The sequence below is a fragment of the Cydia fagiglandana genome, chromosome 4 (assembly GCF_963556715.1).
Source record: "Cydia fagiglandana chromosome 4, ilCydFagi1.1, whole genome shotgun sequence".
NCBI lineage: Eukaryota > Metazoa > Arthropoda > Insecta > Lepidoptera > Tortricidae > Cydia > Cydia fagiglandana.
Window position 1 is genome coordinate 21,332,752 of NC_085935.1, and position 13,187 is coordinate 21,345,938.

Genomic DNA, 13,187 nt, shown 5'->3' on the forward strand with positions numbered 1-13,187 from the left:
TAGTACCGACGGTAAAGCTGCTAAGCAAATGTCATTAATGTTAAATGGCTACTTCTGCATGTGTACTAACTGCTCTCGACTCTGAAAGAGACGAAAATCGGCTAGGGTACACATACGCAAAGCAGAGTGTTTGTGGAGCTATGCTATGTTGTGGAGCGAGAAGCGTACATATTTCAAATTGTTATACAAGCTAGATTTGTAAATAGGGCACGGAGAGTAGCTCCCAGATATGCTGCTGGAGCATTCCATGAAATTGTCTACCGTTGTCCCGTACAAACGCGAAGTTTCTGAAGATTTAAAGCCATAAGAGTTTCCTTTTGTATGAAAAATGGTCAAAAATATGCACAGAAAAATAATCGCCTGCTTTAAATGCCGAGAAAAAAGTCGCAACACAGGAAATAAAATGCGTTTGTACGGGACAGCCCGTGGAATGCTCCTGCTACGATATTTTCTTCTCCGATCTGTAAGTGGTCTGTTGAAGTTGCCACTTGCTATGCTCCAGCAGTAATCAGCCAGCAAGCTAGATAGTGTCTGATTAAATATAGTTGTAACTTGCGACTTAAATGATATCCTGGTCACGGCACCAAAACTATAACTGCATTTAAAATCTTGATCATCGCACCAAAAACGAAAATCAAAACGCTAGTCAACATTTTCTGGTTAAACATTTTGCACTTGTTATTGATGGTGCTTTTGGTATTGTAAAGAAATACAATAAACCACCGGTAATATTTTAGGAGCAAATAAACTTACTATTTTATTATGCAACATTACTACCTATTCGAATTCTGCGCAACTGTACACGAAGGAACATCAGCGATTGCGCTTCGCCGTCGCTCAAACACAGAGCGGGACAGCTATTACGCGCGTGAACAAGATTCAGTTAAGCCGCGCGTCACCTGGCCGGTCACAAGCGTCTAATCAGAGCGGCGCCAAATCTCTAATTAATGCTCTGCCGTGTCCCGTTAAAGCTGTCGCTGGCTGTGCCTGTAGCAGCAATTCTCAAAACGCTTCTGGCACAGTGGCCAGTGTAATCTTTTGATTACTTATAGTTAAACCATTCTAGCCTTGGGTTTAGTCCTTAGGGTCTAGATGATATTTCAACATTGTAATTGTATCTCAGTCATTCAATAAATATTAGAGTGACCCTACAAATGAGGGCTTGACTAAATAGCTATGTTGAGATTTTTGTGAGCACCTTCCTAAAATGTCTGATAACAGTTACATATATAATTTAATAGGCCACAGACACTGATGAAAATATTTTAATAAACTAGATACCACTGGTTCGGAACCAACTTCAAACATACCTATCAGTTACAAGCGCATATAAAAAGGATAATATTTTACTTTATCCTTTATAAGGTCATTTTTTACTTTTTAGGGTTCCGTACCCAAAGGGTCAAACGGGACACTATTACTAAGACTTTGCTGTCCGTCCGTCCGTCTGTCACCAGGCTGTATCTCACGAACCGTGATAGCTAGACAGTTGAAATTTTCACAGATGATGTATTTCTGTTGCCGCTATAACAACAAATACTAAAAACAGAATAAAATAAAGATTTAAATGGGGCTCTCATACAACAAACGTGATTTTTGACCAAAGTTAGGCAACGTCGGGAGTGGTCAGTACTTGGATGGGTGACCGTTTTTTTTCTGCTTTTTTTTTTCGTTTTTTTTTTCGTTATGGTACGGAACCCTTCGTGCGCGAGTCCGACTCGCACTTGCCCGGTTTTTTATAGGCATATAAGTAGATCTATCTTCCTACCCACTTAACAAGATCGCGTTAACAAACCGTTTTATCTCGCTAAAACATGGAATGTCAGTGTGCACAAGCTCTAAGCATTTCAGTACTACCGTATTGAAGCCCTGATGGTCAGCACGCATGAAACCAATCCCCACTTTGAAAGGATCGAATCAAACCCCATTATGACGCGTCTCAGCAATCGCGTACGGAAATGGCTGTCATTAGCGAATAAAGAGAGAATTTTCCACCTGATAACCCCGCTTGTTCTGCTGTTATTAGATTCCGTATGAGTTTCTTTGAGATCGTAAAACAAATCATTATTTTACTCATGCTTCTTATTTGGAGAGCGCTCGCCATTGGTGCGGAACTAACTTGGCTATATTACTCGCTTGCTTACTTATTTGTTTTCCGGGACCATACCGACCGGGACCGGGGTTTTTGCTTTCGTGACCGTGAAAGTAACTTTAGGGCGCGGGTATTTATTTATATTGGCAAATTACTTCACAGACCTTGAAATAAGGTATTGTGGGTATGCCAATTATTTATTATCAATTATTAATTATTTATTTATTTAGCTTAGGTTTGAATTTAAGTGAGAACATTTTGCAATTATGAAACATGTAATCAAGCTTAACCTAGAAGCTATATTTTTTTAAGACGAGAATAACAAATATATGAACCTAAACTTGTAATAAATATAATTTAGCCACCCATACGACAGACAGACCTCTGCCAAGCAATTCGAAATTTTGATTTTGTCAACACAAAGTTCAAATTAGAATGGAACAGGAGAACTTTTTATAGGTCTCTAGGAACGAGCGAGCCGTTTTGATTGTTTAATGACTTTAATGATTTAAAAATCAAAAACTATAAACTATTACGAATATAGTTATTATAAACACAATATTTTCGTGTGATTGAGGGAACTTAAGTTATACCTACTGAATAAAACAATTATACATTTTGATTATATTACAATTCTTGAAAAGCAACATATTACTCAATTACAAAGCAACTCTAACCCTTGACCTTCAAAACGCTCGCCACGCGCTCGCCGTTATTAATTTACTGTTGTTTTTGTATTACGTATGTGTAATGTGTAAGGTCGGGTAGAAACAGGGGTCACGGGTATCACGTTCGATCGGAAATTGGGTTGATCGGAGACTAGACTTATTCCAATTGACCTCCAGTAAAGGAGATGTTAAGAACTCTACTTTCGAATCTACATTTGCGACGCAAAGTCGTGAATTGGTTAATTTTTGAATCTTTTTGAAATCTTGATGAATGAATTACTCTAGTCCCATGTAGTCTCTAACAGTTTTATAATAAATCTACCCTCGATTTACCAGTTCTTCGACCAGTGTAAAGAACTCAATCTGAGGTAAGGATTCTAAAACATTTTTAATTTTAGGCTTATTTTCAACAAACCTGTTTCTTTCCGGAATCTTACGTTTTTTTTTGACATTTCGCGTAATACGTTTCGGGTGCACTAATAATCACAAGCGAACTGTAAGAAATGTCAAATCAAGCAAAGTATATTTAATTTTTCAAAGTTCAAACAAACTTGTTCATCTGCCGCGATAAGACCGCCTGTTGTTGCCTGTCTCTATCTTTAATCAATTGTTTTTTCCTAAGGTCCATGTATCTATTACCTACTGAGGTGTGCCAATAATGAGTTTTTTATCTAAGTTCAAGTTACACTGGACCACCCGAGAACTATACTCTCTCCCGCTGGCTAAACCAATGGGAATGCACCGCCACTTTCAGGGCCGTTTGGCAAAGGGAACTCCTTGGAACACCGAACTTTCCAGATTCTGAGAAACAACATTCCGTTACTTGATTTATCAAATCTTTGGGAAATTAAACAAGGTACTAATTCAGCTAGGAGAATTTAAATTGTAACACGGCTTACGAGTGTTATATTGTAGACGATTAGGGCAAGCAGTTTGGTGTAAATAGTGATTTTTAGGGTTCCGTACAAAGGGTTCAAAGGGGACCCTAATGGGGCAAAAATGGGACCCTATTACTAAGACTCCGCTGTCCCTCTGTCTCTCCATCCGTCTGTCTGTTTGTCACCAGGCTTTATCTCATGAACCGTGATAGCTAGGTAGTTGAAATTTTCACACATGATGTATTTCTGTTGCACATGTTGCATGATGTGTTTCTGTTTGTACATTTTTGTACATACTTTGTGCAATAAATAAATATTTCTGTTGCCGCTATAACAAGAAATAAGTTCTAAAAAGAGAGCATAATAAATATTTAATTGGGGCTCCTAGATACAACAAACGTGATTTTTTTGCCGTTTTTTTGCATAATGGTACGGAACCCTTCGTGCGCGAGTCCGACTCCCACTTGGCCGGTTTTTTTTGCTTTTCTCACTGGCTTTCGCCAGTGGCGCCATGTGAAACAATCTACTTCAAGCAGCGTTCTTTGGTCAAAGTCTTGACGGTGTGGTCGTTTTTGCCGATCACCCTTCATGTCTTTATTACCCTCTTTTTGCAGCGAAAGGTTCCATTGTTACTTCCACGACACCCTGTTAAGAACACTCCCTCTTAGCTTAACCTAGCTATTGTCTACATGTAATATCCCAAAAAAGAGGATAAGGAAAGTATTTCCTTTTCAAAAAGGGTTAAAGTCGCAGTGACATGTCTCCCGCTTTTGAAAAGAGTTAAAATCTGAAACTGTGAAAGCTCTTTTGGACCCCTGCCTTGTATGTCTTAACAATTTTTAGTACCTAACAGTGGCGGCGCGTCTAGATTGTTCGTAGGCAAGCCGTAGCTGAGTTGCCCTAGGTTCCTTTTCTTCATAAGTTTAACGAAAGTGGCCCAAGAGCCTGAATATCAGGCAAGCCGATGGGAATCGAGTTCTATGGACGTTCAGCTAGGTACCAGTGACCTAACAAGACAAAGTCCACAATTTGAATCATATTGATGGTTAATGTATGTATAGGTACTTAGTATAATGACAAATTTCGACTCTTAAGGGTGCCTACATTTTTTCCTACTAAGATCGTAAACGACTCATCAGGCTACATGATGGTTTAAAATAGACGTTGACAGCACATATAGCACAGAACCGATGTAAATATGCACAAATCGGATAAGACGGAGTTGTAAGCAATGCACAAAATGCACTCTTCGCCGCATTGTTCGAAGTTCAACACCACCGGCGCTGATAGCAGTCCCAACTTTGTCGGGACTGTTGAGGGCCTATTCGACATGCGCTCTGTGGCAACGTAGACCGACTTAGGCACCCTGACATTAAAAGCTTTTTGCCGCTATCATCGCCCACACTGTTAACTGTTCGTAAACCTTATTACAAAAGGCATAAGGTCCACCGATGGACGTTAAAAGTGTTGCTGTTTGTACAAGGAGCCGTTTTATAGGAAATAAGTTTCGTTCGAATATTTCATTTTTATAAACATACTTACTTTTAAACACCCCCGAAAACTTGGACTTTTCAAAATCATCCAATATGGGTCCAGGGGTCTACTAGTAACCACCGAAGACATAACACCATACGTACATCTTCTGGCTCTATCATTAGTTTTATGGTATCAAAAATTATTGATTTATCATACAGTTATTTTTAATTGCAACGAAAAATCATGGCATGGTACATGGGTTAATCTCTATTTGCAAGATTTGATTTCATTGTTAGTTACAAGTAAATATAGTATAATTGTGCTAAAAACGTTTCACATTTGAATATATCTTAAACAATGGCTAATATCCATTCCAAGTGTTACGGCACAATACCAATTAATATCCGTACCTACCTATTACATTTTGGAGAACGCCGAATAGCGAGATAGCGAGGCCCTAACAATCAAACTCCGGAAGCGATTTAACTAAAGGGATCCGCAGAAATATGATTCGACATCAGTCGGGATGCAGCTGAGTAATTGGGAGGATTACAATACATAAATTCAAAGCAAAATGGCGGTCGAGACGAGAAATTTATGCCGCGTCTTATTATTTTGACAGCTCATTCGAGGGTAGTTAATAATGAGAGGCCTGCGGGGAGGGAGGGATGTTTGTGGGCGTAATTGATGACGGACGTTTACAGTGAGATTCTGGCTGGAATAAAAATTAAATTCAACGTGTCCGATATTAAAAAAGTTAGCGAAGTGTTCGCCCGAACAAGGGTTAACGCGATAAAATGTTTCGCCGGAATTTGTTACAGAGCTCGACGTAAATCCTATTCGAGGGAGATTCGTTCAAAGCGTACAACGAACAACACAAGTTATGTGCACAAAATTACCTGTACAAACCTTATTCTGTTCGCGATAAAATTGAGTGTAGTTATATTTAGGGTACATCACGTGGTTACTTCGGCGGTTGGGTGTATAGCGGAATAACCGAGTCTGTAACGGAGCCTAAAGTTGCTGAATGGTTGCATGGTGAGTTGAATGCGCTGCCTAATTTGAACGTGAGTCCAGACGTACGTCCTTTAAGGTTGAAACGCCGCATATATTTATTTGATGATAAATAGGATATCTATTCTTTACGGTTTGAAAATTGTTTACACTTGCGTTTAGTTTTGACTTTTAGACCTACGAAATATTTGAGGCGGCCTGGCCTTGAGGTTGATTCGCACTTACAAATTGTTGTATCACTCACTACGAATTTTGAACTTAAAGGAAAAATTTAAAAATTCACGCAAGACTCGAACTTGCAATCTTTTGGAACACCGGTCTAATCGGTTTTAACCAACAGAGCTACCTAACCTTATCAAACGCGAGCGAATTTTTTAATCCCTTCCTTTTGTAAACGGCTTAGTAAGGCGCATAGCGACATCTCATACTGTGATTCACCATAAATTTCTAACCATGCTAAATTATTTTTTATCGAGCAAATACCTACAAGCAGGTAGGAAGACATTTTATGCGCCTTCCTAAAGCATGTAAACAAAAGGAAGCGTGTAAATAGATTCTGCTTTGAAGATCAGGTAGAATTAAAAATAAAGTTAATTCTCTATTTCTGTCAGCTTTAGTCTACCTACAAATCAACAAGAAAAAGCTTCCGAAGTTTACATTTAGCTCAACCTCAATTTTCTAACTTTGAAGCCAGCTAACGTCTTCTATGAACCAGCGCCCACTGTATTGGGTTGTTGCAAAGTTAACAATCATGTAATTAAATACTATGAAGCTGCAGTAGTAAATAATGGTGCAAAATATAGAATTTCACGTCATTTTTCGGCCTATTTTAAACTGTACTTACATTAAGTTTCGTATTCGCTCGCCGCTTAAGTACCATGCAGAGACCAGAATGCTAGTTCAAAGCAAAATCTACCAAGAGACGGGCAAAGTCAAAGCAAAACGGAACACTATTCTAGGAACATATTTCATTACAAAGTGGTCTCGGAGCCTCATTACTATCTTCTATCAGAATATTGGAAATGTCGCCTCGCTCGTTATTCTTTGTTACCGATGGATAATGTTAAAATGTATATTGATGGGAATAAATTTGATTCTGGTAATAAGGGAAAAGGAAGTTTGTATTAAAAACATTGTGGCAAGAATAAAAATATTGAGAAATATTTTCATGTTTCAAACGTAATTTAATGAGCTTCAAGGGATTGGGAATTTTCTTGCATTGACTTAAGGGTAGAACACAACTACAATATTTAGGTATTTATTACTTAACATAGACAATAATAATATGAAACTTAAACTAAACCTAATTGTACACCTTGACAAGAGCGATATGTCTGTAATAAAATATTTGTACCAGCGGCCTCAGCAATTCATTACACAGTAAGCTTCAGCAGCGCCCTCCCTCGGGGCGAAACAAAAAGCCAAACAAACCTTCACACGGCTCTAATCTAGTCCCTGAACATTAATAATCTTTTTTGCAGAGATGTCACCTGTCGCTGCGAATAAATGAACTCCTGAGTCTTTTGACTGCGTTCAGTAATTAAAAAATTGTCGGGATGATTGAAATGTATGTAAATAAAGCTAAGTTGAATGACCGATGCCTCTCTTCATACTGATCAAAGGAAGGAAAAGAAGGAAAATATATAATTCAGGGTGAATAATCAGCATATTAACGCGATAACGCGATAACGCGAGGAAGAAGAGAATCAGCATATTAACGGTGTTCCATAAACAAAAATTTCAAATTACAGCCTGGTGACAGACAGACGGACGGACGGACGGACGGACGGACAGCGAAGTCTTAGTAATAGGGTCCCGTTTTACCCTTTGGGTACGGAACCCTAAAAAAATACTATAAGAGATGATGCTTAGAATTTTTAAGCACATAATAATATATACTTATCGGTCAACTTGAAAAAATTAACATCAGAAAAATTTGAGAAAAGGTAATAAAAAAAAGGTGGTAAAATAGTAGACATCATAAAGGCAGTCAAGCTCTAGCAGGGCCGCACCAAGAAAATAAATACACATTGCGTACGATTACCCGTCACCAGTTAATCTGTCTTACCTCCTCACCCCTGGGTTTGGTGATAGAATTGATGATCAAACGAACTTCTTGAAGTGAAGTTCGATCGAAATTATATGAGTCACTTCATTTGAAGATATAAATGTATATTAACCATGTAGTTTCCTTATTGTACAGGTAGCATCGCACACATTTAAGAGTAAGTATTTTGAGTCATTTTGACTTAAAACTGAGAAATAGCAACTTCCGCCCACTTCCGGTTACCGCTCCCCGGCGTGGGGGGCCGCTCCGCTCTTCATTATTTTTAGAGAAGGCAGGAACCAAAACTTATATCAGGGTTCTAGGGCGGGGGGGACCTTATATTATATCTTCAAATGAAGTGACTCATATAATTTCGATCGAACTTCACTTCAAGAAGTTCGTTTGATCATCAATTATATTTCGTCACTTCATTTTTCAGATATAAATGTATATTAACCATGTAGATGTTTAGAGATATAAGTTTTGGTTGAAATAAGATAAAAGTTTTAATTGTCTTTTTCTTTTATCTTTTTATTTATTTACTTTTTTTTTTTTGTTTGGTCCAAGTTAGGATATTTCTCTTAACTATCGCATGAACGACGCCCGGGCGTCCCGAAGCATTTTGGTTTTTCTCAATTTATATGCCAATAACCGCAGTATTTTTAAATAGGTACTATACGTTACGTACACAACGCACTGACATCAGCAATATATTGTAAAAAAAGCAATATAGTGAAACACTAAAGACAAATTATATCTATCTTGGTCCGAAGTAGAATAAGTCATTCAGTTGAAATTTATTTGTTTATGTTAACCATGGTGCTAAACCGGAATGCATATTTTTATTTGGCCTTTCGTATATGCAAAATATTTAGGCCGCTACTCATCAAAGTAGTACGAGATAATTATAAAAACGTTAAATATTGCAAAACAATGGACTATACATTAATCGCCATCGTCGTATATTTATTTATAATGTATTATATATAGATATAAGTATATGGACTTTATTTTTTATTTTATTTTTTCCTTTGGAATTTATTTTGTTCAGTTGTATTTGGGTTTTAACTTAGTGTCCCAAATGTACCATATTTTGGTGTAATAAGTGATACGATTCAAAACCGGAATTTAGCAGTCCTTTAACTTAACCAATTCTGTTTTAAAATAATACGATCTTCTGATCATTTTTCATGAAAAAACAATGATAGTATTTTTTCTGATTTATTGACTGCTGTCCTAAAGGAATCCAGAAGTATGGTAAACTAAACTGACCCAAAATAAATCAATGCTTTAGCAAACAGCTGTGTTAATGGGTTGCGTTTTTAACCCTTTAGGCGATCAACTAGTAAAATAGTTATCACTATATATCGAACGCAGTGTAGCCCACCTGCGTAGTTTGCACACCAAGTTTAATATTGTGTATATAATATTCTACACAAGTGTGTAACACTTTAGGGTAGGCACCCAGTGTTATAAACGTCTGAATGTTATTATAGATAGGCACTTTATAGGTTAGAAAAGTAGATGTTTGTTTGGTAAGAATTTGGTGGTTGATATACGTTCTACACGGGTATTAGAGTAGATAGGTCAAGGTCGGAGACCAGTAATGTTGTTTTTAATCTTCACATATACGCTTTTGGCTATATTTAGAGGATAAAACTTACCGGAATGGTAGGTCATCAATCATCTATGAATCGTCGCATTTAGCGCATCCATTTTTCGTTCCTGCATTGTGCTGGGACATAAATACTTTGTTTTCTTTGGAGATCACACATTTCACCAGGGAAGTACATTTGTACATGGTTATACTACATATAAATGGCTTTAACTTGGTAAAACGGGTTGAAACAGTGTTGTTTTCTGTCGTCATAAACATTGACGTCCGTCAATGACAGTTGGTTTGTTGTCTGTGGTTTGGCACAAACAATCAGTCATACATAAAGAGTATTTATGAATAAACATTTAGTATGTGTTCTTTTATATTTTGCAATTCGTAGTTATAAATAATGTCCTTATTTTTAGCTTTCGAAATTAGTAATTCTTTTTATTTTTGGTGACTTCGGTTTTCTGTAAATTGGATCCGGTCAGTTGCGATGTCATTGAATGGGAGGTTTTCCATTCACCACTTTGTCTGTGGCTTTTGCCATTTGATTTTTCGCTTGATCACTGGGATATTCCGTGACAAGATGTAAGACGTAATTTCGACATCAGGTCGGCAATTAATTCATGGGGTATGTATTTTATTTAAAGATTGTATTTCCTAAAACTCGGTTAAATTCGGTGTTCAATGTTTTAATCGTTGATATATTTTGTTCCAGCTTGGCCCAAAATATGATTAACCTAGCTTCCTATGCGCCGGTAATGGCGGCATAACCTTTTCACCTCTTTCAAACCAACTTGGTGAGTTGTCCACACTTTCTAAATATACGGAAGGAAAGGCGAAGTTGTTTATTGTCAATTGCAATTAGCTAATGTCGTGTTTTGGTGTGATTTTCCAGCAATCCCTTGACAAAGATGAGACATCATTTTGTTTCACCGCGTGCGCATACGTCGCCACGTCTGGTGTCTAATATAAGGGACTCGGCCTAGAAACCGGTAAGGATTTTTTTAATCTCTTATTTCCGCAAGCTAAATCGCGCGTTGTCCCAATTAAATATAAATATAACTTTTTATAACATAACCTCTCTAAAACCTAGAACATTCTCTTTGTTTCTAGGGTCCTTTTGGCTAGGCCTGTCCTTTGGCTAGGCCTACTTCTTGCCTTGGCTTGGCCCTTGGCTTGCCTTCTTGGTCCCTTATTGGCCCTATGGCTTTTGGAAGATCTAGGGTGGTGTCGCACCATGCTAGAGGGGAAGCCGTCTTCTCCACTTAATTTTTGGACTCGAGGTGAAGTGTTTATTCGATAAAACTGTGAGTTAAAAACTTATATTTACATTAGTGACTGTGTTCCTTTGCTGGAAAGGATAAACAATATTTAAGTCTGAATTTCTTTTTAACGTGAACTTTCTACATGGTAAATTCTATTATTAATATGAAACCTGCAATTCCTATGTAGGATTTTGTGTGTATTACAGGCCCAAATATGCCTGAGATGTACTTAAGTTAAATTTAATTAGTAATAGTTACGGTACGTAATTTAAATGTTAAGTCTCGAGGCCGCAGCAGGTCTTATTGTGATGTAAAGTGAATAAAAGTATTTAGTAAATAAATTTGTATTTTCATTTGGATATGTCATACGTTTGATGAGTATAGTATCCTGGCGTCCTACTTTAAATATTTGGATATCTATTCTCACTCCATAGTGGCAGAAACCACGACCCTATCTATGCTCGTAGTTAGCCGTAAGCATTTTTGAATTTTTAAGTAGGTAGATCTTGGGGGTTCTGGACCACTTACCCAGAGCTCACCCTCCCCTATTACAGTGGCGTGCCCAACGTATGGCCTATGGAGTATGACATTTCCAAGTGAAACATTTTAGAAATATTTTAGTATTAAGGTTTTTATATGTAAAGGGAATTGCAAGTTGTTGTTTGAAAGTGTTGTTTGTGTTGGAGGTTAAACTTATAAATTTAACCAACTTATAAATAAAGCTATACTTTATACGCTAAATAATTAGCTATACTTAAAGAGATTTTCTCAATATTCTAAAATACTTAAAAACTGTTAAAATCTAATAAAATTTTAACTTATCTTTAAAATATTATAACTCTATACTGACTTACTTCTGATATTACATATCAATCTTGAAAAATGGATTTCATAAAAGCTGGTTGTAAAATCACCCATTTACATAAAGACGAAATGTCACATGAATTAGCGATTCGCAGACTTCCGGTTAATCCCATCTCACGTAGATCCAGTCTGTGTCAAGCTTTGAAACAAACTGCAGATTTAGCCAAAAAGGGTAGTCTGAAGTTCCAGGACTTGGTAATAAGTAATGAAGCTTCCGAATTAGAACTCTGTCAGCATAAGGTAGAGGAGATAGAGTTAGAAGCAAAAGGAGAATTATCAGCAGCGGCGATCGACAGGCTATCCTCGCGTTGCAAATATCTATTGTGTCGTATTTCACGGTTGCCTCAGGAGACCGAAGCGGTACTTCTGTTGAAAACGTTAATTACTTCTTTATTGGATCGGTTGAATGAGCAAGGCTCTTCTGCGTCGTCTGGTTCGAATGATGACTTTCAATCTCCTAACGAATCTCGTATTGTTAGAGAGATTATTTACAAAACGGATAAGACTTTTAATATAAATTCTTTAAATTTGAAATTTAAAGGTGACACTTGTGTTCGTACTTTCCTGTCTCGCCTCGAAGAGTTGCGAGATGCTAGAAGAATTTCCGAAAGCCGAATATATAGAGGTTTTCCTGAGATTCTCGAAGGTCCTGCGTTGTCGTGGTTCCGGTCGCAACGTACGAAACTTACTACTTATAAAGAAGTCACCGCGGCTTTACAAGATGAATTTGACTAGATTTTGCCCTGTGCGCGGGGCCCGAGGGCCCCGCGGTACGCGTGTTGTTTCCGTTTCTGTGAGGGTCGCAGTTCTAACCCAACCTAACCCAATTTTTTGGTAGCAGTCCGTTTCTATTAGGGTCGCAGTTCTAACCTAACCTAACCCACTTTTATGGTAGCCGTCCGTTTCTGTGAGGGTCGCAGTTCTAACCTAACCTAACCCACTTTTCTGGTAGTAGTCTGTTCCTGTGAGGGTCGCAGTTCTAACCTAACCTAACCCACATTATTGGTAGCAGTCCATTCCTGCTGTTGTTATTGTTGTGTAGTAGTTTTTTTTCCAAAGGGAGAAATAAATAAAGTTGTACTTTTGCTAGAAAGAAAAGATCCGCGTGCGAGCACTTCATTCCTGCAGCTCGGCCTTCGGCCTCGCATGCTCGGGAAATCGAAAGGGACGCTCCGGGCCTTCGGCCCTACGCGGAGCTCGGCCTTCGGCCTTCGCTGGGTTTCGAAGCTCAGCGCCGGGCCTTCGGCCCGTCGCTTCGCTTATTAAAACACTTGGGGGGG

General features: G+C 38.0%; 1 protein-coding gene and 1 long non-coding RNA gene across 2 annotated transcripts in view; one reads left to right on the forward strand and one right to left on the reverse strand.

The window, feature by feature from the left end:
- The window catches only part of LOC134664041 (nephrin), a 586,846-nt gene that overhangs the window by 118,750 nt on the left and 454,909 nt on the right, over nt 1-13,187 (reverse strand). The gene's annotated exons all lie outside the window — the stretch shown is intronic.
- Nucleotides 9,624-11,384, forward strand: LOC134664057 (uncharacterized). Its single transcript, XR_010098197.1, has 2 exons — nt 9,624-10,575; nt 10,674-11,384. It is a non-coding gene; the product is annotated as an uncharacterized LOC134664057 (long non-coding RNA).